The 27688-nt window shown below is 43.2% G+C and overlaps 1 protein-coding gene across 4 annotated transcripts in view; it reads right to left on the reverse strand.

Annotated features, from left to right (window-relative positions):
- SHROOM3 (shroom family member 3) overlaps nt 1-27688 on the reverse strand; it is a 252739-nt gene that overhangs the window by 96812 nt on the left and 128239 nt on the right. The gene's annotated exons all lie outside the window — the stretch shown is intronic.

Here is a 27688-nt window from a genome sequence, read left to right on the forward strand (position 1 = left end):
CAGCCTACCTACAGCCTCTTCTGGGGATACTTAGCAACTACCCAGGGGCAAAATTAATTTATCCTATAAAGAAAACACTGTTAAAAAAAGGTATAGCGTATTATGTACAAGTCAAAAAGACAAAGTGCGAAATTTTAATTACACAAAAAGTTTTGCCCACACACCCATCTCAGTTTTCAAATCCTGACTTGGCATTCAACACTCAACAACCTACTCCAAAGGTTCATTGAATCAGGATAGGGAGAGGGTGGCTCACATGACTACTGTAATGTTATGATGAGTTGCTGATTTTGTTATTGGTAAAGCAATTGGTCCTCTGAATGTTCCAACACAGGTTGAGCTCAAGGGGTTATTGATTGTCCAAAGTTTTCTAGGATGCTGTGAGCCACAATTTCAAAATGACAACACACAGAACAGGAATGTGAACTGGTGGCCCTCCAAATATAAGGTTGGACTCCAACTCCCATCATCCCTGACCATTGGACCTGCTGGCTGGGGTTGATGGGAGTTGGAGTCTAGCAACATCTCTGGGGGGGCACTGGTTCCCCACTCCTAATGTAGATGCTTCAGACAGCAGTTCTGGACTTTTCCAAAAAATTACAGAGCTTGTCTTTAGTTCTAAATTTACCAAGGGGGAAGGAAGGCTAACCCAAGTTATTTATTTATTTATTATTTGATTTATATCCTGCCCTTCCTCCCAGCAGGAGCCCAGGGCGGCAAACAAAAGCACTAAAACACTTTAAAACATCATAAAACAGACTTTAAAATACATTAAAACAAAACATCTTTAAAACATGTTTAAAATGTTTTGAAGACATCTTTAAAAAAAAGGTTAAAAACATACTGGGTTTTTTTTAAAAAAAAGGTTTAAAAACATATTAAAAAGCAATTCCAACACAGACACAGCCTGGGATAAGGTCGCAACTTAAAAGGCTTGTTGAAAGAGGAAGGTCTTCAATAGGTACCTAAAAGATAACAGAGATGGCACCTGTCTAATATTTAAGGGGAGAGAATTCCACAGGGTAGGTGCCACCACACTGAAGGCCCAGTTCCTAAGTTCTACAGAACGGACCTCCTGATAAGATGGTATCTGCAGGGGGCCCTCACCTGCAGAGCGCAGTGATTGACTGGGTACATAAGGGATAAGGTGGTCTTTCAGATATCCTTGTCCCAAGCTGTATAGGGCTTTGTACACCAAAACTAGAACCTTGAACTTGGCCTGGCAGCAAATGGGCAGCCAGTGCAATTCTTTCAGCAGCGGGGTGACATGTTGGCGAAACTCTGCCCCAGTGAGCAGTCTTGCCACCGCCACCTTTTGCACCAGCTGCAGGTTCTGGACCAACCTTAAGGGCAGCCCCACATAGAGCGCATTACAGTAATCCAGCCTAGAGGTTACCAGTGCATGGACAACAGTGGTCAGGCTATCCCAGTCCAGAAATGGCCGCAGCTGTCTTACCAGCCAAAGCTGGTAAAAGGTACTCCTAGCCACTGAGGTTTCCTGGGCCTATAGTGACAAAGATGGATCCAAGGCTATGGCACCCCAAGCACCCCAGGCTACAGACCTGCTCTTTCAGAGGGAGTACAACCCCATCCAAAGCAGGCAACTGACCAATTATCTGAACTCGGGAACCACCAGCCCACAGTTTCTCTGTCTTGTTAGGATTTAGACTCAGTTTATTGGCCCTCATTCAGCCCACCACCAAGTCCAGGCAGTGGTCCAGGGCTTGCACAGCTTCTCCTGATTCAGATGTTAAAGAGAAATAGCGCTGGGTATCATCAGTGTACTGCTGACACCTCGCCCCAAATCTCCTGATGACCATTCCCAAAGGCTCCATATAGATGTTAAACAGCATGGAGGACAAGACGGTACCCTGCGGCACCCCACAGCACAACTGCCAGGGGGCCGAAAGACAATCAACCAATGCTATTCTCTGAAAACAACTCCGCACGTAGGATCGGAACCACTGTAAAACAGAACCTCCAATACCCATCTCACCAAGTTGGCCCAAAAGGAAAACATGGTCAATAGTATCAAAAGCCACTGAGAAATCAAGTAAGAGTAACAGGGTCACACTCCCCCTGTCCTTCTCTCAATAAAGGTCATCCATCAGGGCCACCAAGGCTGATTCAGTCCCATAACCAGGCCTGAACCCAGACTGGAATGGGTCAAGATAATCTGTTTCATCCAAGAGTACTTGGATGTTTAATGACATCCAAAAATTTAATCTGAAATCTCTCTCTCTCTCTCTCTCTCTCTCTCTCTCTCTGTGTGTGTGTGTGTGTGTGTGTGTGTGTGTGTGTGTGTGTGAGAGAGAGAGAGAGAAATCTTTGGGTCTACCTTTCCAAGCCAGCCACAGCCAGTCAGATACAACCCAGCAGGTCAAATGAAGCATTGATTATTGGAGGTAAAAAGTTCACCGCTTGTAAAAAGCTCATGTTGCAGCAAACGGGAAATAATCATCTTTCCTCTTCACCTCACTCCGGCGTTGCTCTAATAAAAACAGAATTGTACAGCCAGACATTCAGAAGCCATTCCTCTTGCACAGCAACCAAATGGTAGATTGAAAATAAGTGTTTAGGTGCATCTTTTCTCCAGATGAAAGACAAGACAATGGTAATAATGTCCCCTGCCCACTCTTGAGCTAGATTATACCATATGGACATAAAAAGCTGCTTTATATTGGATCAGGTCATAGGCCTATCTGCCCAGGAATGTTCTCCTCTAAATGGTGATGGTGGCTCTCTGGGTGCTGACGGCTGTTAGGAGACCCTCTTCTCCTCACACAGCTACAATTCCCAAAGTCTCCCAGCAAGAGGGATTCATTATTATCCCAAGAGGGATTCATTATTAAACCACTCTGAGAGAGTTCTAAGAACTATCAGCACCCTTAACAAAATACAGTTCCCAGGATTTTTTGGGGTGCTGTTTAAAGCATTACAATACTGCTTTAAATGTAAGGTTTGGATTTTTGCTGTCTTGAAGTGCTATAACACAACAAAAGTGTGACGACGACAACACACAGAACATCTGTGGTATGAAACGTTATGGGATTTCAGCAGGAAGCTGCAGGACATGCACTGACTGGAAATGAAGCTGTATGACCACTCCAGAACGTTTGCAGGCCAAATAGTATTGAAAGGAGGATTGCATCTGACTGCCCCAATAACATAATGAGCACAAACCATTATGAAGGTACAATGAAAATAATGTTTGGAGGGGTCCTTAGCAGGGCCGGATTATCCATTAGGCTTAGTAGGCTGAAGCCTAGGGGCATGGAGCTCTTGGGGGCCTGCAATCCGCGGAAGCAGGAGAGGAGCCACGGATCACGGGACAAGAGCTTCGGAACCGCCCGCCATTCCCCCACTTCACTTACCTTTTTCTCCGCTGTTTTTTGCGGTTTGCCATCAACCAAGATGGCAGCAGAGGCTTCAGCCCCTTAGGGAAACCTCGGCCGCCATCTTGATTGATGGAAACCTGCACGCAGCCGCAAAAAAAGCGGAAAGGTAGGTGAAGCAGGGGGGATGGGATGGGACGGCAGGCGGCTCAGAATCAGCCTAGGGGCCCTCCTCAGCTTAATCCGGCCCTGGTCCTTAGTCTTTAAGGTGCCCCAAGGCTCTTCGGTGTTTTTGGCTTTGTTGCAACAGGTTCCTGAAATTGTTATTGGAACTGGAATGCCCAAGAGCGAAATGAAATGGGAAAGACGTATTGGAGCCGACACAGCCTAATGCGTAGCCCAAGAGCCTTAGAAGGCAACTGGTGTGTGTTTAAATAGGTCAAGTTAGAGGCTAAGCAATGCCTTAAGTAAATGGAGGATGTCCTCCAACAAGGGTCAGCTTTCACTACCACTGTGAACTCAATTTACAGGTTTTCCATTGTATTCACTGGTAGAGACACAAGTGAGGCTCACCACTGCCCACGGTATTTTCATCATGGAGTCATGATTAATCACAGGGCTAAGAGGTCATGAAGTTCAATCCCCATTTGAATTCTCATTTGGCTGGTTCCATTTGCTTCACTGGGGTTTAATTTATTGCTGTTGTGTTAGCTAGTGCTGTTTTCTCTATCGATTTGCTTTCGTGATCTAGTTTCACTGTAAAAGCTGAGCTCCCAAGGTACCAAATGTAGAGGCCTGCATCTCAATTCGCCAGTTCCCCAAGAGATTCCTAGAAAGAAGACTCTTGTAAATAGAAAGGCTTGATGCTTAAATAAATCAGGATTCTGGCCTTGTAGGGGACACTGCATAAAATCCCTCCTCACAGCCATCAACCATTTTGACAATGTAGGAGAAGAAATCACATACTGTAGGTAGTTTCTGCTTTCTGAATGATGACGAGCTAGGCAGAGTTTTCCTAGGATTCGTTTTTGTGCAGTTGAAATGCACATTTTCAGCCAATGTAGAAGTTTATAATTATATCAGTATGCAAGTTACACACATACACACACAGAGTCCTCAGATTTTGGGGGGATTGTTTCATACACTATAGTGTCTCACATGTAAAAGGTATGTGCATAGCAGATTCCTCAAATTTCTAGATCTCTCACATTTAAACCTGTTTCAGCACTGTCTTATGCCTTCTAACTAATAGATTCTTGGAACTGCAGGATAGTGGACAGACTGGGCAACCCCAACAAAGAATTCTCAGCAACCTCACAAACCACAATTTCCAGAGTTCATTGGGAAGGGGAAAGAAAGGCCGCTAAGCATTAAACAGCTTAAAACGTGTCGGCAACGCTGTGCAATATTGAGGGATGGCAAAAAATGTGTCTAGCCAATTTGCCCTGGGGAAAATTGCTTCCTCACCACAAGCTATATCGCTCAGGCATTCTTGAGTGTAAGGAAATCCAACCACCAGGTTTTCCAAACAGAAAAGTGGGAAGGGAGGGTGCAAGCCCCTTCCTCCAAAACTTCTCCAGAGGTCCAGATCATTATTAACATAACCTGGAGCAGCGGGGGGGGGGTGATGAAAACTCACCACTGAGCCTTGCTTACCTTCTGCCCACTCAGCCAATACCAACTTAGCTCCCGAAGTTTCCATCTGAATGTTGCCTAATAATATGTACCAGCATTTTTATAATCCCTAGCATGTCACATACATGAGCTCAATAATCCTAACAACAGTCAGGCAGTCTTATGATCCCCACAATGCAGACGCAGGCAGGGAGCTGAGAATAGGGGAGAGGGGAAAACAGCAGTTTGCAATTAAGAAATGCATGGTTGAGGTTAAATTTGAACCAGGGACTTTTAGCTTAAACGTAGCCACTGCACTATACCAGCTGCCTATTTGTCCTTTCAGACAAATTTGTAACACTGTAGGATAGAGGTTCCCAAACTGTGGTCCACAAGCTTAATTCAGGTGGTCCGTGGCATGTCTGCATTAAATATTCATATAGATTTTTATTGCAGAATTATTTCTTCTTTTATTTCTTTTCTTGTATTCCAGTTGGAATTACATGGAACGCAAACTGAAATACAAGAAAAGAAACAGAAGCAGTAAAAATACAATAAAACAACATACAGCACCTAGCATAGCACATTACAACTGGCAAGGTAGAAAAATCACTGTGTGGCCCTTCAAGACCATCATCGATTTTCGAGTGATCTGTAGGGAAAATAAAGTTTGGGAACCACTGCTGTGGGTGAATCAAACCAGCTGCAGTTTGCAATACTAGTCTGCATATATTGTTTTCTCCATCACCATCTAACAGACCAGGCATCTATTTTGGGAAATGAGTAAACCACAACCTGCATTTTACAGGGTATGCCACACTCAAAACTGTACAGCATCTATTACCATTCCACAGATATGCCACTGACTACCAGGGGAATGTCATTGTTGTCTAAAACTTCCAGGTGTCCACTGGTGTCTTACATGCTTTACGGCTGCTCCTTGAAAAGCTGGGGTCCTGATTTGATTAACCAGTTTTGCACTGAACAAAGCTCCTGCCTGGTGCAGAGACACAAGCAGCAAGTAAAGTTGTCCTTGTGTGATAAAGGCTAACAAATGCCACATACTCTATAACACTAGCTTAAACCAGCAGGTATTCATTTAAGCATTTTCTAGCAGTGAGAAAATAGGTACAAAACCTTCAGGCAGTTAAGATCAAGCTTCATCTTGGCTCTTCCCATCTGGAAATATCCAGTAATGATTATAACAAGCAGTTATTCTCAGTGAAGACCCTCATAGCAGCAGCTGCACTGTGTCATGCTGGGAAGATGCAGGCTTGGTCATGACCAGTGCTTCATTCTTAAAAATCTTGGGGATCAAACAGGAAAGCCCTGCCCCCAATTATATGTGTGTGGCAGCCAACAGGGATTACTCTGGGGGAAAGGGAAAGGAAATCTGCATATGCTTTTGAGACACTTTTGTACATGGGTTGTATACATGCTTCCAAGCCCAATCTAGTTACTAGGGCTGACGGATGTAGCCCTGATCAGGGAAAGCAAAGGGTTGGGTTTAGACCCCACCACTGCATTTTAGTCTATTGCCAATAGTCTGCCCAGAATGATGGATATGCAACCTCACAAGCTACACTTATATCTTAAAATACACTTTTAAAAGGTTGTTTGAGCCTCTGCCATAGTGTGTGTGTGTGTGTGTGTGTGTTCACATGCATGTGTGAGTTGTTAGTGCAGGATAGAAGTAGAAAGCAGGCATTTTAAATATAGACTGTACAGTTTTGCCAAAGTAGGTTTTACATTCAGATTATAGATACGAGAAATGCAAAAAGTACACACATATATAAAGCTGACAACTTTCTTTTCTGAGAGGGCTCTGACGTCTGTCTGCTGCTGCATTACAAGTAGAAATTAAGAGGTGAAACTAGTCCCAATGTGTCAATGCATTTGTTCTGCTCAGGATCAGCTTTCTTGGGATTGCTAAAGGAAACTGTCCAAGAGTTGAGCTGAAAACTTACAATCTTTGCAAGATTTCAAATTAATGTAACTGTACTTAACTGGGCTGTTAGGTAACTCATATCTAATGTCTTACAAGCAGACATTGCATAACGTTTACAGTCCAGCCATAATAAGGCTTGGCAAAAGTTCTTAATTTAATAACTTATATTTTATTCCCCCCCTTTCCTCCAAGGATCTATCCCTCCATGGCACACATGGTGTAACCCCCCCCCCGAATTTCATTCTTAAAACAACCCTGTGAAGTAGGCAAGGCTGAGCAAATGACTAGCCCAGTGGTCAACCAAGGAGCTTCATGGCTGAGTACAGATTTGAAGTTGGGTTTCCCTGATCTAAGGCTAATAGCCTAGCTACATCACTGCCTCTTAACTGAACCAGCTCCTTTGCAAAAGCAGAAGAAACTAGATTGGAGTGATCAGAGTTTGTTGTTGTTGTTGTAATGTGCCTTCAAGTCGATTACGACTTATGGCGACCCTCTGAATCAGTGACCTCCAAGAACATCTGTCATGAACCACCCTGTTCAGATCTTGTACATTCAGGTCTGTGGCTTCCTTTATAGAATCAATCCATCTCTTGTTTGGCCTTCCTCTTTTTCTACTCCTTTCTGTTTTTCCCAGAATTATGGTCTTTTCTAGTGAATCATGTCTTCTCTTGATGTGTCCAAAGTATGATAACCTCAGTTTCATCATTTTAGCTTCTAGTGACAGTTCTGGTTTCATTATTTGTCTTTTTCGCAGTCCATGGTATGCGCAAAGCTCTCCTCCAGCACCACCCTGCTGTTCAGATTTAAACCCTAGATCATGTTTGCCATACCAGGAGAAATCCTATTAACTCTTCCTTTCAGTTATTAGCACTTGGCCACAAATTTTCCTTGGCTATGCCTTTGAAAATGTGCCTTGATGCAACATTAAAACAGAAGGTGAAGAAACTGGAGCTGGACTTCCCTCTGCCTCTGTAGCATTCTGGTATATTTGCGTGAAGCCAAATTATAAGCTGTCCAAGTGAAATATTACAGAGAGGTATTCGTCTGTTGCTTGGGGGTGAAAAGGCTAGCTATTATAGAAATAATTTGCTGGAGGTGGCTTGCGCTACTGAACTCCAATATGACGGATACACTAAATTTGTGCTTACTTGATATAACTTTTCACCCCAGTATAGTTGTCAACTCTTCTCTGACGGGCCTCCTGTGCTTTTAATTCTTAAGGCTTTTGCAGCAGAATAGACAGCTGGTATAACACAGTGGGGAGGAGAGCCTGGCTGGGAGTCCAGAGTCTGTGAGTTCAAATCCCCTCTCGTGTCTCCTGGGTGTCAAGGGCCAGCTAAAGATCACCCCCACAGTGAGTGGCTCAGGGGTTACGTGCCCTGCCACCTGTGCAGCCGTGGGCAAGCTGCAGAGTCCCAAGCAGCCCCTTTTGCCCCCCAGCTGGCAGTTGTGGACAAGGAAGGGGCTGGCTTGTGCAGCTGTGGCAAGCTGAGCAGGCCCTAGCTAGCTGGGGAGGACTAGCCTCAGAGAGAGGCAATGGTAAACTCCCTCTGAATACTGCTTACCATGAAAATCGTATTCAGATGGTCGCCATAAGTCAGGATCGACTTGAAGGCAGTCCATCTCATTTCATTTTTGCAGCAGTAGCCCCGAGCCGTTGAAATCAGTCCTGAGAAGGGGAAGCAGCTCAGTGGTGGAGCACCTGCCTTGCATGCAAAAGGGCCCAGGCTGAACCTCTGGTGCCTTCAAGCAAGGGCGAGAATAATCCTTCTCTTCCCAAGACCCTGGATAGCTGCTGCCAGTCAATACAGACAACACTGAGCTAGATGGGCCAATTGTCTGACTTGGAATACGGCAGGTTACTGCAGGGGAGGGGAACTTTAGCATAGAGATGTGAAGGCCCGGAAAAAAGCTGGAAAAATTCGGGGGGGGGGGAGTTTTTCCCCGAAGCTTTTTTTGTTTTTTTCTGAAAAATTGAAAAAAATGAAGAAAAAATGGATTATGGAATGTTTTATTTTAGCATGATGAATAAAATGTTTCACTGAATCTTGATCCCCCCCTTTTTCTCAGTTCTCTTTATGGGAATGGATGCTTTATGTCTGCTTGACACTGTGGAGGACTAGCGGAGATATAAATAATTTTCTTTGTTATTAATGTTGATGGTTCCTTCTGTTTTTTTTTAAATTGTTTTTTGCCTGCTCCTCATAAACTGGCAAAACGAAAGAGGTTCCTTACAGTTCAGGATCTTGTAGATCCATTTTTTACAAAAAAAGTAAAAATTTTAAAAAGTAAATTCAATTCATAATAATTGTTTGTATAAAATGTACTTAATATACCAAATGTGATAATTTTATGCCGAACCAACTTGTACATAATTACATTTGATGTTCCTGAAGTAACAAAGCGACTTTCAATCTGTAAAAAGTGCTAATATTGCATTTTTCCATTTTTCTGAAAATTTCCATTTTTTTCTGGGAAAAAAACACGGGAAAAAACCATTTTTTCCAATGGCTTCAAAATTTCTGGAAATTTTACATCTCTACCTCAGGATGAGGGGCCAAATGTGGCCCTTCAGGCCACTTTATCTGGTCCTTGGTACTCTCCCCAGTCATCACCATCCCTCACTGGCCCCAGTGGTGGCACTGGGGAAAAATTCCAGGGGTGGGGTCACAGAAGGGGCAAAGCATATTTCTAGGTGGGCAAAATATACTAGGAAGGGGGCAAGCTCTTTGTTTGGGGGGGTTTTCCCCCCTTGTCCCTGCCTTCGACTGGCCCTGCCTTGCACCCTGGCTAGAATGGGTCCTTGAACTCTGACAATGCCTCTTGCTTGCCTAGAGAGTATGAGTGTGGGTAGAAACTAGCCTACTGGACAACAGTACAATTTGCATTTGTTGCTCCACCCACTTTTGCTCTGGCCCCACCCATCACTGGCATGCAGCCCTGGGAAGGTTGTCCAGAAAGGGAATGAAAAACCTTCCAAACCACAGTGGTAAAGGAATGTTCCAGTGGTTCCTACTTACCAGGAGCACTCCTTATTTCTGGCCCATGTTCCTGGTAAATCGCTATCATCATTCGGTGACTACTTTGGCTTTTTGACAGATATGGGGGATGTGCTTTAATGTTTTGTTAGGATGAGTTGCCAGAGCTGTCATTCCTCAGGTTTCGCCCCTTTTCCTCAGAGTAGGGGTGGGATAACCACCATTACAAAAACACTGCACACGTGTCCTCATGCATTGCGCTCAATCATGGCTAAGGGGCCTGCTCAGGCAATGTTCTTGCTGACTGGAGCCTTTTTCATGCTGTTATCTAGCGAGAACTCTTGCCAATTCTCTAGATCAGCTTGGGGTATGTGTGCAAATAATAGCTTTACTGCAGTACCAGGTAAGCAAGAGAATTAAAGCCAATAAAAACAGACTATCTGGCGAGCCAGCTGTTCTCCAAGCCCAACGATAAGGCTGGCTCCAAGTGTATGAGAGGTTTCATCTATTCCTTCCAGAGGAAAAAAACACAGAGGGCACCACATTCATCTCATGCATTTTTTTTTGCACAGGCTTTAATTTGGTGAGAAAATATATTTTCCCATCAAGAGAAGCTATTCTGCCTCATTAATTCCCATAAAAAAGCCCTGGACCCCTCCCACACCTCACCCTAGACCCCTAACCTTGAAACCTGAAAAGAAAGCATCAATGAAGAGAGAGAACTTTGTTGTTGGTAGACTGAATTAACAAACATTTGCGGGGGGGGGCAAAAGAGCTACAAATAGTGCTATAAATTAAATTTATGAGGAAACACAGAAGTCTCCGTTCCTCCGTTGCAAATATTTCTGCTCCCACTTGGCGTGACTTTTTTTTTTTTAGGCTTTGGCCATTTCAAACTATTGGCCTGGCTTGCTATTTTCTTTCATTTTTAAAGCTCCATGAGTCTACTGTGGTAAATTTTAAATTTCTCTGATGTTTTTAATTGGGACTTAGAAAGTTGCCTGCCTGCCTGCCTTTTTTGTTGTACAAATAAAGGGCATGATCAAACACTCTGAAGTCACACTGATTTCAGTTAGAGAGTTAAGCACATGCTGGATAGCCTCAATAGTACCCATACTTTTTGGAGTAGGAAAATTCAGATAAACAAACAAAACAAAACCACCTCTCTCAGAGAAGGGAAAAGTAGTCTCATGCTCTTAATGTAATATTTGCAGTTTTAATTTCTGGGCATCTCAGGGTTAGCAGGAGTTCTCATGAAGCTCCCTGGGTGACCTTGGGCCAGTCACTGTCTCTCAGCCTCATGAAAACCCTAGTCATAGGGTCGCCATAAGTCGGAATCGACTTGAAGGCAGTACATTTACATTTTAATGTGGTATTATTGCGTCAATGACTTTTGGCAGAATGGACCTGCAAACAACAAAAACAAACAGCCTAGAGGGGCCAATAGAACAAGACTTCCGTGAGCCCCCTCCTCCTAAAGTCATACACAGGGATACATCAGAACAATGCAGCAGGTCTTTCTACCACATGCCTTTGAGATGATAGGGCAGTAAGCATGCAGCTACCCTCACAAATCTACTATGGACCAATGAAGGGATCACTCAACCCATTAACGTCTTGGCTGGGGGATGAGGGAGACTTCACTTGCCTCTGGATCCTGTCCCTCCCTGAAACTTCGACTTCTCCCCATATCTCAAGGGGTGCCCATTCCCAGTTTGAAGATCCCTGTAAGAGACTTGGCCAATGGATGGTCACTTGGGCTTGGATAAGTTTCCACCATAGAGAAGCTAGCGCTGGAACCATCGATCTGACTGGGCCTGCATTTCGTAAAACAGTTTTTGTTTCCTACATTTTGCAAAACAAAAAAAACAGCAACAAAAGCCTGCCTTGATTTCTTCCAGCCCTTAACAGATTTACTTGGCATTTTACAACCCATCTCCTCTCCCACCCACGGCTTTGCCTTTTGTGCTCAGACCAATGTTAGAGGTAGAAACAACCCTCCTATAAGGAAATCATCCTTATTAAAGCATCTTCTACCTTATTCCAAAAGTAATTTCCTCTGTTTCCTTCTCCAGCCAATTCTGCTTCAGCGCCAGGCTTTGCATTTCTCATCCGCTGCCAAGAGTCGTTTGCATGGCCTGGCCCAAATTTACGGTAGCCAGGCAGTTTCACCGGTAAGAAAGCCAAGAGTGATATAAATAACCACCGCAAGGCAGTTCTCCTTTCAGGCGGATTTGCCATTGTCCTTTATAACACTGATGAAATCTTTTTGTTTTGTTTTTGTTTTTGTTGCTTCATCACTGTGAACTGAGAATAACCCGTCTTCCTCTGTTTGGTGGCTTGTGATAAACGACAACAGTCAAAGGCAGAATATCCCCCTAGGTCTCCTCCTCTTGTTGCCCGTTCAGCCTCTTCCAGGAGATGATTTGCACCTTTGGCTCCTAGAAGCCCCCAAGCAAGGCTGCTTTTGCACGGCTCCCTGATTTATTTCAACGCGGCATGTGTGGGGACAGGGAAATTGCACGTCTTCCTGCGTGCTTTAAATTTATTTCATTAAATTTATACCTTGTGCCAAGGGAGAGGCAATAGCTCAGTGGCAGAGCGCATGCTTTGCATGCTAAAGGTCTCAGGGCCGATCTCTGGCATCTCCAGTTAAAATGATTTTAGACAGCTGCACTGGGAGTGTCCTCAGATGATGCTGGGCTAGATGTAACATTGATCTGACTCAGGCTGTGAACACATCATACATTTAAAGCATATTCAAAGCATGTGACTTCCCCCAAAGAATCCTGGGAGCTGTAGTTTGTTAAGGGTGCTGGGAATTCTAGCTCTGTGAGGGGTAAACTAAAGTTCCAAGGATTCTTTGGGGGAAGCCATGTGCTTTAAATGTATGGGGTGTACACAGTCTCAGCACAGCACCTTCATAGGTTCAATTGTTGTTATGGAGGGGCCATACTTTAGTGACAGAACATGCGCCAGCCTTTCCCAACCTCCAGATGTTGTTACACTTCAACAGAGGCAGGAAACCTCAGGCCTGGGGATGATATGCAGCCCTCCAGGCCTCTTTCTGACCTTTGGAACTCTCCACAGGCCCACACCTTCCCAGGCCACACTCTTCACAAGCCCTCCTTCACATCCTCCTTCAGTGGTGTTGTTATGTGCCTTCAAGTCAATTACGACTTATGGTGACCCCATGAATCAGCAACCCCCAATAGCATCTGTTATAAACCACCCTGTTCAGATCTCGTAAATTCAGGTCTGTGGCTTCCTTTATGGACTCAATCCGTCTCTTGTTTGGCCTTCCTCTTTTTCTACTCCCTTCTGTTTTTCCCAGCATGATTGTCTTTTCTAGTGAATGTGTTTTTGCCTAGCTGGAATGCGTCCTTGAACTCTGATAACAGATCTTGCTTACCTGAGAGGAAGACGGAGTGTGAGTCTGTATAGAAACTATCCTGTACAAAGCTAAAATTTACAGTTGTTGCCCTGCCCGCTTTTGCCTCTGGGCCTACGCACCCACTCACCACCAGCATGTGGCCCCTGGAAAGTTCTCCAGAAAGGAATGCTGTAAAAAGGTTCCCCACCCCTGGACTACATCTTCTTTCATACCTAACCATTGGCCATACTAATGGAGTGCTCCACGCTGTAGTACTTTCTCTTAAGTTCCACTTGTAATGTCTTACTGCACCCAGGAACATAGGAGGCTGCCTTATACTGAATCAGACTCTCGGTCCACCTAACTCAGGGTCAGGCCTGGTTAGTGCTTGGATGAGAGACCGCCTGGGAAAACCAGGTGTTGTAGGCTTAGAGGAAGTCAATGGTAAACCACCTCTGAATACCTCTTACCATGAAAACTCTATGAACACATCCAAAAAAAGATTCATAGGGTCGCCATAAGTCATAATCGACTTGCATATAACAACAACAATCTCCCAGCCTTACCTGGAAATGCCAGAGATTGAACCTGGGACCTTCTACGTGCAAGGCAAGATGCTCTGCCACTGAGCTATAGCCCTTCCTGACTAGAGCAGCTTGCAATCTAAATCTGAAATGAGGGGCACAGCAGCAGAAGAGAAAGAGATGTGAAATGCATTTTTTTCCATATGTTGAAGTGTAAAAATAATCTGTAGAACACTGAAATATATGGAACCAATAGTATTTTCAATAGTGGATGGTTAAAATAGCAAGTGTAGCAGCAAGAGCTGCCACACATGCAAACTTATGAGTGCAGCAAAATGTATTCTGTACTGAAGTAATTTGGGCCAAGCAAAGAAATTCAGGATCAAAGATGGGCACCGTCAGCATCCCTTGGCTCCAATATTTTCAATTAAGGATTTATATTGCAATCAGTGTAAGGAATGGGACCTTGAAAACTACTCTTGACAAAATTTGAAATTATTATGAACAATAAATCAACAAACGGAACGTTATATAAAAATGTCACTTGGATAGACCCAGAAAGCCAGCTGGGAAATAACTTGAAGACCAACTGGGAGAAAATGACAGGCAAGATATTAACGGGTGATCTATGGCAGTGGTTCCCCCCCCCATTTTTCCCCCTATGGACCACTTGAAAATTGCTGGTGGTCTTGGCGGACCACTTAACAATGTTTCTGCCTGTTGTAGCAATTGTAATGTGCTGTGCTAGATGCTATATAATTATAAAATTCTTTTATTTTTAGACTGTGTTGTATTACAATTCATATTGTTGCGTGTTCTTCATAGATATGCCACAGACCACCAGAATGAAGCTCATGGACCACTGATGGTCCACGGACCACAATTTGGTCTATGGAATTTACTTCCTTCATATGCAGAGGGAATGCTTGAAGATATATTTATGGGCGGGGGAATTGTTTACGCAATCAAGATAATAGTCAAGTCAGGCAATATTTTGTTGGGGTGCACTGGGAACTCTAGTAATAAAGAATATCAAATCTTAATTTGGAATATTTTAAATAGCAGCAAAAAAGTTGGGTTCTTTCAAATGACAGTGATAACTCCTTCAGTTAGGATTATCTAACGAATGACAAATGCCTAACCCAATGGCAAGATTAATACCATTGTAGGAGGCAAAAAGACAAAAAAAATGTGGCACTGAGAGAAACTGAGTAGCGCTTATTAACTGCTGTAAATTTATTTACTTAAAAAAAATTCTATCCTACCCTTCTACCCTACAATGGAGCACTCAGGGCGGCTCATAATGCAATCATACACAGTAAATAAAAACACAATAAAACATTAAAACACATAAAATACAGTTAACAATTCAAGGGGAGTGATATTAAAAGGAGACTAAAGAGGTACAATTCAAAAGGGAGAAAAAATAAAATCAGTTTTAGGCTCTACCTTCAGTCCCTCCCAAAGGCTCTCCAGAACAAGATGGTTTTCAGGAGTCTCTGGAACACCACCAGGGAGGGAGCAGAGCAGGCTTCTTGGGGCAGGGTATTCCAGAGCTTGGGAGCCACAGCTGAAAAGGCTCTCTCCTTATGCCTGCCAGTCTAACATCTTTCATTCCAGGCACACAAAGGAGGCCAGAGCTGGTTGATCTTAAATCACGGGCAGGTACATATGGGCATAAGTGGTCCCTCAGGTACATTGGTCCCAGGCTGTTCAAGGCTTTAAAGGTTGAAAACAGCATTTTGAATTGGGCCTGTAAACAAATTGTGAGCTAGTGGAGTCAACAAAGTACAGGGGTACTCCATGCTGTGATCCCATTAACATTCTAGCTACTGCATTTTGAACCAACGGCAATTTCCAAACCGGAAATCTTGATATGAACAAATATAGGTGTCTTGCACTGTATTTTTTATTCTCATGTATTTTTGTGTTTATTCACAGTTAATTATTTTTATTCCTGCAGCACTGTACATTTTGTGATATATGGTTAAATTTGATTGAAATGATCTAAAATTCAAGTGAGTTTCTGAGCTGGCAGAGTCATTGGCAACTTCAGGTCTATGGGTGGTATTCAATCCTAGTCCTATTCAAAGTACACCCACTGAAGTTAATAGACAGGACCAACTTAGGTTCATTAATTTCAATGGGTCTAATTTGAGCAAGACTTAGTGAATATACCCTATGAATTGATTTGTAAATTGTGTCTGTCATAGAGGCCTGGCACAGTCATTAACCCAAATAGAGACAATAGTCAAGAAATCAGTAGAAGGCTTGGACTGGGGAGGGCAGCTCTGAGAGAACTAGAAAAGGTCCTCAAATGCAAAGATGTATCACTGAACACTAAAGTCAGGATCATACAGACCATGGTATTCCCAATCTCTGTGTATGGATGTGAAATGTGGTGTTGGAGGAGAGCTTTGCGCATACCATGGACTGCAAAAAAGACAAATAGTTGGGTGTTAGAACAAATTAAACCAGAACTATCACTTGAAGCTAAAATGATGAAACTGAGGTTATCATACTTTGGACACATAATGAGAAGTCATGATTCACTAGAAAATATAATAATGCTTGGAAAAACAGAAGGGAGTAGAAAAAGAGGAAGGCCAAACAAGAGATGGATTGATTCCATCAAGGAAGCCACAGACCTGAACTTACAAGATCTGAACAGGGTGGTTCATGACAGATGCTCTTGGAGGTCGCTGATTCAGAGGGTTGCCATAAGTCGTAATCGACGTGAAGGCATATAACAAGGACAACAACAACAGTTAGTATAATATTTTTAAATATTCTGTAGTTTATTTTACATATATAGGAATTTTTTTTGCTTGTTTTGCAAATTGTATTATATTTTATCATGAGTGACAGCCAGTGGCGGCTAGTGGCTCCATGTCAGTGGAGCAGTGGAATCTGCTCTGGGTTTTAGTCTGAACTTTCAAGGATCTCTCCAACCTGCTGGTGACAGGCAGTTGCAAATGCAATTAGCCTTACATGTGATATAGTAAAATATACACATGATTGCCTGTTTCACTGATCTACAAACATATATGTTAGGATCATTTAATGGTGATTATTAGGGATATTAGACCTAATCAAGAAAGTCAGTCATACTTCATTGAAATCAATTACAGCACAATGCATGCCTACTCAGAAGTTCCATTCAGTTCAATGGGGCGTACTCTCGGGTAAATTGCTACAGGAATGCAGTTTTAGTCTGCAATCCTGTACTCTCTCATCTCGGAGTACAGTTCACTGAACTCAATGAGTCTAACTTCTGAATAGACATGCATAGGATTGTGCTGTAAGTCTGATTAAAGCACAACTGATCTGTGCCTTGGGGTCACAATCCTGATCACCATTTCTTCCTTGTTCTTTGCATGGACAATCAAAATGGCAGAAGCTATCCCAGTAAAAATCATCACTGCATCTGTACAGGTCTTTGGGACGCTTAAAGCATTAACAACTCTCTGTGCGAAACTACAAAAGCATAGACAAGGAAGTTGTTGCAACCAACAAACAGCCACTCCCTGTGAAATCAAATACTACAGGGAGTGAGAAAAAAAGGGACCCAACCGACATTGGGTGAGTAAACAGCTTGCGGAAATTCCAGCAGTTTAATGAAGGCTGATTATAGTGCTAGACTCCTGCCCATCAATAAAACTCTGAATAGCTGATCTGCAAAGCAATATGATAAGTGGAACACAGGAGAGAGAGAAAATAAATAAGAAGGCTACTCCATTTCTTGGAATAAAAAACTATTATATAATCACAGCAGCAAAACCAGTACGTGCATACCATACATTTAAAGCATATGGCCTCTCCCTACATCCTCTCATAATGTTAGCCAACCTGGATTAGAGTAGGAATTTTTTTTCTGAAGGCAAATACAGATTAGGGGTAGAGACACAATCACTGTTCTGTTGGTTCCAGCGAGTCTCCACCTCTCTTTTCTGCAAATGGGGACACATGACGCTAGTCAAACTCCGCCCCTTTTTACTGGTGGGATCAGCTTGAGTGCATTGTTTAATTCGCTTCAGAGACTTTGCAACTGATCAGCAGATCAATCAATTGCCCCTCCAAGTGTGGCCAATAGAAACACTTTGTAGGCAACTAGTGTCTTCACAGCCTCAGTCTATATATAACAGTCAGCAAGATTCTCATCACAACAAAACTCCATCTGCTAAGAGCTAGTGTGGTGTGGTGGTTAGAGTGTCAGGCTGGGACCTGGGAGACCAAGGTTCATATCCCTGCCTGGCCATGAAGCACCCTGGGTGACCTTGGGCCAGTTGCAGGCTGTCAGCCCAACCTACCTCACTGGGTTGTTGTGAAATCGGGAGGGGGAGAACCATCTTTGTACGTCACCTTGAGCTCCTTGGGGGAAAGGTGGGATTTGTTGTTGTTATGTGCCTTCACGATTACGAGATGGCGACCCTATAGGAACACCTTTCACTCTTGACTGGCTCTAATCAGCAGGAAACGGTAAGGAAGCAAGTTAGAAGACTCTTTTCAGTGGCTAACACACACCCCTTTTGTGCTGATTGGCTCAAAGGATGCTGGAGACATAGGGACCCTACTGGGACCTGGCTCCCAAGAAAGTAAGGGGTTCAAGACCCCCTGAGATCCTGGACCACTACACCCAATAGGCAAGACTGAGCTAACTGAACCAACTTTCTGACTTGTTAGGTATCTGATGGTTTCCTTTGAGAATAGGAATTCTTTTATAGTAGAGCCTTTATGAGTATGAGGCTATTAAATATGACTTAAATATGATGGGAATGCTGCTCAACTCTCAGAATCAAGGGTGAGGCTACTGGGCCTGCAGTTAGAAAAATAATTTCACTACCAAATGAGGCATATTTGTTGCGCAAATCAAGAGACAGAGAGAGAGGTCACCAATTCCAGCAGTGCTAGTTTCGCAAAATGGTTTTGTCTGCTATGAACTGCTGTTTACTACCAAAAAATGAAATAAAATAAAACGATGCATTGACAGGTACTTTGTGAACTTGGAGCTTGTGAAATTTATGCCATCAGTGAGGCTATACATTCCTAGGGCTGTTGCTACTAGCTAGCCTTCTTCACTAGGTGGTTGGGCCTCTATGCTTCTTGGTGTGGCTTCAAAGACATGAATGGAAAAAGATGTGATTTCTTCCTAGCCACACAGAAATGTTTGTAACCTCACTGCCAAACTCAATCTGTGTGCATTTTAATGTCTTTGAATGGTTAGCATCATACATATATACTTTGAAAAACAGCTGTTTTAATTTCAGAACCTCCTTATCAGTAGTGCAGTGACAAATTCAGAAATGCAGGGTCCCTTCTCGATAGTCACACCACACCACCTCACAGCTATGCCCCCTTTCCCACTTTCATCTCGCAACTCCTCACTGTCCCTTTCGTCTCGCGAGTCCACACTCCACTACAAAAGATGTCCCTAGGAGCCAATGAAAGGGGAGGCTGTGTGTTAGCTACTGAGAAGAGTTTTCTCAGTGGCTGACTCACCTCCTTTCACTCTGATTGGCTACAATCAGCATGAAAAGACAAGGACTTTTTTCAGTGGCTAACATGTCCCCATTACATACTGATTGGCTCACACACAGGGACCTTTCTAGGACCCTGCTCCCAAAAAAGTCCTGGGTCTGCAACCCTCCGAAACCCTGGACAACTACACCCCTGCTCCTTATGATGAACACTTTTCTTTAACAAGTACCGTAATGCCTTCTCCCCTTTGAAATGTCCAACCATTACAGTGGCGGGAGGGAGATCCCACCTGATGACTTATGGATGATAGCAATATTGGAAAGAAATCAACCCTGAGCCAGGGGCAATTTATGGGGGTGTAGGTCTGAGCAGCTGATATGCATGGATAGCATTTGGAGAACTATGACTTTTGGGAGCCTTTACTGGCTTTTATTACTGGAAATTTTCCCACTCGAAAAATAAGCCCATCAGGTGGGATGAAAGATGGTACATTTCACATGTTAACAGCACAAACTAATGCATATTTACTCAGAAGTTTTCAATTGGGCATACTCCCTGGTAAGTATGCTTAGGATTGCAGCCTAATATTCTGCTGATTGCCATATTTTGATTTCAACTGGCTAACAGTCTAGAAGAGTTGCGAGAATTTTGGAAAGTGAGGAAATTAAAGTTTGCAATACATTTGCAGAATGGTTTGCATTTTCAGTATTTGTCAGCACAACTGTTTGATTGGCGGGTGCCAGTGAGAGGATAGCCCTGCTACAGATCCTGACATATTAAGTGAATGAAAATAAATACTAACAACCCAAAGGCATGTTAATGAACCCTACATGCATGATGGATTCTTGGGTTTGTCCTGGCTGCTGCTTGCTGTGCTGACTGGACATATCCCTTCAGTGTTTTGTTTTAAACCCAGTATGACAGCCTCTGCAGTAACATAAACAAGTCATCTGTATGAGGGAAAGCAGATTCTTATCAAGGTGCCATTTGCATCCCGAGCAACTTGTGTCTGTTGCTGAACTGAGTCCCTGCCTTTGCATCTCTTATTTGCCATGCTTTGGTAATTAGCTCGTTTTCAGCACACTAAAAACCCACACCCTGCTCTTATCAACTGGCTGCTTGATAAGGGCAGACTTAGGGCTCTTCCAGACAGGTGTATTTTGCAACATTTCGTTGGCACAATAACAGTGCATAAATAGTGGATTTATCCTGGACCATCCACGCATCATTCTGCTTTATTAGCTGCCTCCCCAATGCTACCGCATTACTGTCATCTGGAGAGGCACTTATGCTATCACAGAACAAAAGTGGGACACGACGCACTATGAAAAGTTACAGGATTTCAGCAGGAAACTATGGGACATGCACCAATTGGAAACAAAGCATTATGTGACAGTATGCTCCAATACAGTTTGGAGGCAGAAACAGTATGAAACTGGGACTGCTTATAACCACACTGAAACCATCATGAGCACAGGTTATCATCAAGGCACTTAAAAAAAAAAAAGGCAACTGGAGGGGCCTTTACACATTCTGAAGCCAAGGTGAAGTTCCAAAACCCGTATCTACTTGCTGGCATGAATGGTGGGTGATGGAAAGAAGGTGATTCCTAACTGTCATTATTTTTGGGTTTGATTCAGCCACATACTGACAAATTCACGCTGCAACTAAAGCTGATTTGGAGCTCTTGTGCAACGAATGCACTTGCCCCAAATATTGGACTTTTTGCTGTTAGGATGTGTTGGGGAAATGCACTGGAAAGCGTGGGATAACACTTGCTTTGACAAACAAATCAGAATGAAAGTCCATTAAATAGCCAACATCATCTAATCTTCCTGTAAATAAATCAGGATGAATGTTCAGGTCATCTGGAAGCGCCCACATGCAGGGGAGAATTGGCAGACAAGAGGAGCTGGTGAACTTTTCCCTCATTGGAAAATCCACGCTTATCACCATTAAATTCTCCCACACTTACACTGACAGCCAGTGTGGTGTAATGGTTAGGGTGGTGGCATCGGATCTGGGAGACCAGGGTTCAAATCCCCACTCAGCCATGAAGCTCCCTGGGTGACCTTGGGCCAGTCATTGTCTCTCAGTCTAACCTACCTCACAGGGTTGTTGTGGAGATTAAATGAGGAGAGGGAGAACCATGTTTGCCACCTTGAGCTCCTTGGAGAAAAAGGTGGGATATAAATGCAAGAACTAAATAATTGTCTCCACTGCTGGTTCCAAGAGCAGAATAAGCCCAGCTGAGGAGAAAGATGGGAGATGTGCAGGAGAAGGGGGGGGAGGGTCAAATAGCTCAGCTCACAAACTCTCCCCCACATATTTATTTATTTATTTATTACATTTGTATACCATCCCATAGCCGAAGCTCTCTGGGTGGTTTACAACAATTAAACATCTGCCCCTCGCCCTTGCCATTGACCAGCAAACAGATGCTTGGGGGATATATTTGCTGACAAAAAACATGTAGCACCCAGAAGCAATTTCCCCTTCCTGATGAAACGTTGGTGCCCCATATAAAAAAACTGGAGCTGATTCATGCTTTACATTTGGAACTCAAGCACAAAAAGAAGCAAGGCACAAAACAGAGACTCAGCTTTGCCCACTGTAAGTGCTGCAAACTTGTTCAGTGGCCATGCTTCTCGGCAATAAGCACAGGAAGAGGGCAAGTATGTGATGTGTAACGTAATGCGGTGGATTAGAGTATGAAATGAAAAGTTCATAGTGGCCTTCCTTGGCAAGCCAATGATTTCTCAGATGCAGCCACACCCCACTCCATTAGCAACATGGAAATAATAGTACTGAAATGATTACTGAGACAATCTTTGCGCTCATACACTCATTTAAGTTTATTTCTGCAACTAGAGGGGATAGAGACTTTTCTTCTTCTTCTTCTTAAAAGCAGGGTGGGGGAGGCGACGCAAAAGCTTTTATTCTTAAGATGCTGGGTTCTGAACCAAAGATCAAACTCTGCACTTTTGCAGTGCCATTATAAATGTTGATGGCAAAACTCTGGCAGTATTAACCTTGGCTGGGAGTGTTTGTAGAGCCAAACTTTAGTACCATACTTAATAATAGTAGGCCAAATTGCAGTGGTGCATGGACTTTGATGCTTGTATAACCACTGGCAACAAATGGCTTTAAGTGAATGAATGGCTTTGCATGCACAAGTTACCAGTGACGCTATATCATCATGACTGGGAATGAACTCCTGTGGTCACCTCCAGACTATCAGTATTTGCAGGAGGGATTCGAGCACATGCTGGAAATCTAGGTTTGTGCAATTAAAAAATGGATTAAAGCCCTCTGCCACCATGGCGCAACCAATCCACTTTTTTTGAAATGGACTTTTTGTAGTTAGGAAAGTGACAGGAAAATTCACTTAAAAGTGTGGGATAAACTATCAATTAACCGGAAGGCACATAACCATCGCACAAGTAAATCAGGATGAATGCTCATTGCCATATAATGAGGCAGTGTGGTGTAGTGGTTAGAGTATTTGACTAGGGTCACCTAGGAGACCAGGGTTCAAATCCCCACTTGGCCATGAAGCTCACTGGGTAACCTTGGGCCAGTCACTGTCTCTCTCAACCTAACCGACCTCACAGGGTTGTTGTGAGGATAAAATCGGGAGGGGAAGGACCATGTTTGTATCTCACCTTGAACTCATTGGAGAGAGCTTCGGCTATGGGGCAGTATATAAATGTAATAAATAAAATAAATAAAAGGTGGGATATAAATGTAATAATAAATAAATAAAATAGAATATAACCTCCTTGCAAACAAATCAAAACACGTGCTCAATAAAGGCTGGACACAGTCTGACTCCTGCGTCAAATTTGTACAAGCAAATCAAGATGAATGCTCAATAAACAGGTCGCCTGGAGGAACCCCCTATCTCATCCACATTAATGTCTTTTGATTAGTTATTATTAAGAGCGTCACCACTGATGATGGTGGTGAACTTATTGTGTGCACTGATCTTAAAGGCACACATTTTATACCACAAAGTGGCAAACTGGACCACACACACACATTTACCAGCCGTGTAACCTTTTTGCCTCACAAGACAGAAGCAATTTGGCCTGTTGATTTCACAAAAGACTATCCCTGGAGAAGTCCGCAAATTATTTTGTTCCTGAGATACCCTTTTAAGCAGCTGAAACCTGCTAATGGAAGCCAAACAGGTGCCAGAGATTATTATTACTATGTTTATTTTATACTGTGGAAATTATCTTCAGTTTTATGACTCCCCTCCCCCCATGTGATGATCCCTGAAGACTGGAATCACCTATGAGACTGTGGGGGATCTGTCCAGTGCAATTGCCAAGGAAGGAGTAGCAATCACAAAGGATTAATCTTTTAAGGAGGCTTATAAGGTTTCACGAAAGACATTGCCAAGCGTCTTTCCATGAGCCAATTAAAACATCACTCATCTTTTTGATATGCCCATTATTCAGGCTGTCTCAGCTGACTGCCTTCCTAGAAGAGAAAGCCTTTAAAGTTCACATTTAAGCACAGGATACACAGGAAGGGGAAAATGGGGTTGCACGCAAAACCCACCATGCACAGTGGTGACCCAGCCTCCGTTGCCAGCTAGTAAGATTGTGGGGCTCCCTTCCCTTTTGGTTGCTGCTGCTCAGCATTGGTGGTGGCCAAGAGCTATCTCCTGCTGCCCCACCTTGCTGCACTGGTTGACTTACGGAAAAAACAATTCTGCAGGTTGCTGGCAGTTGCATGCACCGGGAGGCCCTCTGGCACAAATCCTGCTAAAGTTAATGGGAGATGGAAAAGCATAATGGCGCTTTTACACAAATCCCATTCATTCCAGTAAGGGACTTCCCAGGGGCTGGTGCCCATGGTTCAGAAGGAAAAACTTCCTAACTGTTAGAGCCATACGACAATGGAATCAATTACCGAGAGAGGTAGTGGGCTCTCTGACACTGGAGGCATTCAAAAGGCAACTGGACAGCCATCTGTCGGGAATCCTTTGATTTGGATTCCTGCATTGAGCAGGGGGTTGGACTTGATGGCCTTATAGGCCCCTTCCAACTCTACTATTCTATGAAATGAAGTTCACATTGATTTCTTATTTTTGACTGAGGAAGGGTGGTGGCGCATCGGTTTTGCATGCAGAAGGTCCCAGGTTCAATCCGCAGCATCTCCAGGTAGGGCTGGGAGAGACTCCCTGCCTGAAAACCTTATTTGCTGAATAAGGATGGGTGGATAAGAACTGCTAGGAAGCAATGACTTTTTTAAAAAGTGGGTGAGTCGTAAGGGCCATCATTTTATATAATAGTGGCCAATAACAGGTATTTTAAAGGAAATCTTCACCCTGTTTAGACAGTCTACTAACAGAAACATCCTGGGCGCCTCCAGACTTGCTGTGTATTTGGCAGCATGTTCTTGACACAGTAATAGTGCATGAGTGGTAGATTTATTCTGTTCCTTTGTGCTAAGGTGTTGCCCCAATGCTACCATGTCGTTGCTGTCTTGAGGGGCTATAGCACAACAAAAGTGGCACAAAAACAAACCAGGACATTTCTGTTATAAAACGTTGCAGGATCTATTTGTTTATTTATTATTTCATTTATATCCCACCCTTCCTCCCAGTAGGAGCCCAGAGCGGCAAACAAAAGCACTAAAAACACTTTAAATCATCATAAAAACAGAGTTTAAAATATATTAAAACAAAACATCTTTAAAAACTTTTTTAAAGGTTTATATATATATATATATATATTAAAAAGATTTAAAAACATATTAAAAAGCAACTCCAACACAAATGCAGATTTCAGCAAGAAGTAATGGGATATGCGCTGATTGGAAATGAAACAGTGTGACTGCCCCAAAACTTTTGCAGGGGCAAACAGTACTGAAAGTGAGATCATGGGTAACTGCCCTGATTGCATTACGAGCACAAATCTGCATGAACATACGATTAAAGGACGTCTGGAGAGCCCCTATGTAGGCCAGCCCTCCCCAACCTGATGCCCCCCAGATGTTTTGGACTACAACTCCTACCATCCCTCACCATTTGTCTTGCTGGCTGGCACTGATGGAAATTGAAGTCCAACAGGAGGCCACCGGGCTGGGGAAGGTTGATGCAGGCCTTTTCAGTAAGAGCTTGACCTTTTTCACAGGGAGAGAAAAAATTCCAAAGCCATCTACTAGCTGACTCCAGTCATACTAATGTATGTGTCAATTATTAAAGGAAGTTTGTTTTGCTCTTCTTGAACGGCTCTGCTTCCTCCTTGATTACACTTTATATATATATATTGGTAGATGCACGTTTTGGCAGACTGCTGAGCAGAAACGTTCCTGTTCATCACTTCCTGGCTCTCCTACCAAGGCATATTGGGAGATTCACTGATTCATCATACCTAAGGCCAAGGTGAGTAAGACAAGAAAAAACAACAGGACTAAAATGATTTTGCAATGGAAGAACCTTATGTTTCTAACTAGGGATGGCTGGATTGGTTTCTTTCTGATCTGGCTCAAATTTGTATGTGACCATAAGTCCATTCCACCGTTTCTGCATTATTCTATGATGTAAAAATAAACGACAAAACCCGTATTTTAAACATATTTATAAGTATTTTATCACAAAATACCTATTTAAATGTGTATTTTGTTCCTTGACGTCCACAATTCTAAATTTATTTTATCCTAAAATACACAGGGTTGTATTCAGCTAAGTCCTATGCAGAGTAGACCCATTGAAATTAATGAACCTAAGTTAGTCATGTATATCATGCCGCCCTGGGCTCCTACTGGGAGGAAGAGCAGGATATAAATAAATAAATACATATTAACTTCAGCAGGCCTACTCTGAGTAGGACTAGCACTGAATACCACCCACCCTTAAAACACACACACATTTGGGTACTTATTTTTTGAGCTAAGAGGTGTATCACAAAATTTGAAGAAGTGCAAAATCCAAAGGATAAATACATTCTAGGCCCTATTTTAGTCCAGGAGGTGTAAATTGGATTGGTTGGCTTAAAAAAGCAGGCCCAGTGAAATGCTAGTGCATACCAGGATATTAGTTTTGTGCTCTGTTGCCCTAGCACAACAAATCCACTTTAAAGAACAAACAGACTTTTTGCTGTTTAGAAGATGATGGGGCAAGACATTGAAAGGTGTGGGAATAAACAAATTATTAACGGGAAGAGATATAAACACACACACACCCAAGCAAATGCAGAACGTATACTTATTGTTGTATAACCTCCTGCAAACAAATCAGAAAGAATGCTCAATAGAGGACGGATACAATATCACCTCCACATAAGGTCTGTGCAAGCAAATCAGGATGTATGGAGGAGCCCTATAGGTCGTGCAAAAATGGCAAGGGATCTCTCCTCCCCCTGACACCGCACACACATCCTTCTGCTTTGTCTGGGCTTTCTCAGATTTCCTAAAGAATGCACTTTCCAGAGAGGAAGCCATGTTGGTCTCTTTCAGCCAAAAAAAATAAGAACATAGAGAAGCACCTCAAAACCCAACAAATGCATTATAGCATAAGCTTTCATGGATTCTATACCATAACACATTTGTTAGACTTTAAAGGCGCCACTAGGTCTTTTGTTGTTTTATTGTAAAGTCTATATACTGATTTCCAATATACTGTACTATACTGACTGCAACCTGTTTTTCCTAGACATGTCTAGCTCACTCACCGTGTGATTAAAACATAAACTGTGTGTGTATGATTTTAATTGTTCATATTTTAAGATGGTTTTTAAAATATATTCATTTACTGCTTTGGCTGTAAGCTGCTTTGAGCAACATTTCAAATATACTGATGCAAAACTGATTCAGGGCTGGCACCAGGCATGACTGGACCCTTGGGCACCAGCTTACCCCGGACTGCAGCGCCATAGCCCAATACCCCCTCTCAATACAGGTAGCATGGGGGTAATAAGCCCACCCATGTGCCCCACCTATCTCCCACATTGTGTGAATGATGTGCACACATAGTGCGCACCTGCCATCAACCAAGATGCCACCCCAAGGAGGGGCCCTTCAGGGGCTCAGGCAGGGCCCAACCTGGCCACCCTTTGGCGCCGGGCCTGAATTAATTAATAAATTAATGCTAACATTTCCCAGCATACATGTATCCCCACAAGGACTCTACGAAATAGATTATGCTGACAGCAGGTGAGTGGTGGCACTGCCCCCACCAGCCATGCTGCTCCTAGAATTGTCCAAGGCCACTCAGTTAAGTTCATAGCTAAACAGGAATCTGAACGCAAAGTCTGCAACTGATAAACCCAATATGTTACTTGCTACTAGCCTCAAGAACCTTGCTGGAGTCTCAATGAATTCGATGGGACTACAATAGGATGACTCAAGGACAAGCATGTAGCGGGACTGTGTGTCCTATACAGAATCTCATTCTAAGCATTTTAAGCCAGCTACAGGCATTA

Source organism: Rhineura floridana, chromosome 9, assembly GCF_030035675.1.
Source record: "Rhineura floridana isolate rRhiFlo1 chromosome 9, rRhiFlo1.hap2, whole genome shotgun sequence".
Lineage (NCBI taxonomy): Eukaryota > Metazoa > Chordata > Lepidosauria > Squamata > Rhineuridae > Rhineura > Rhineura floridana.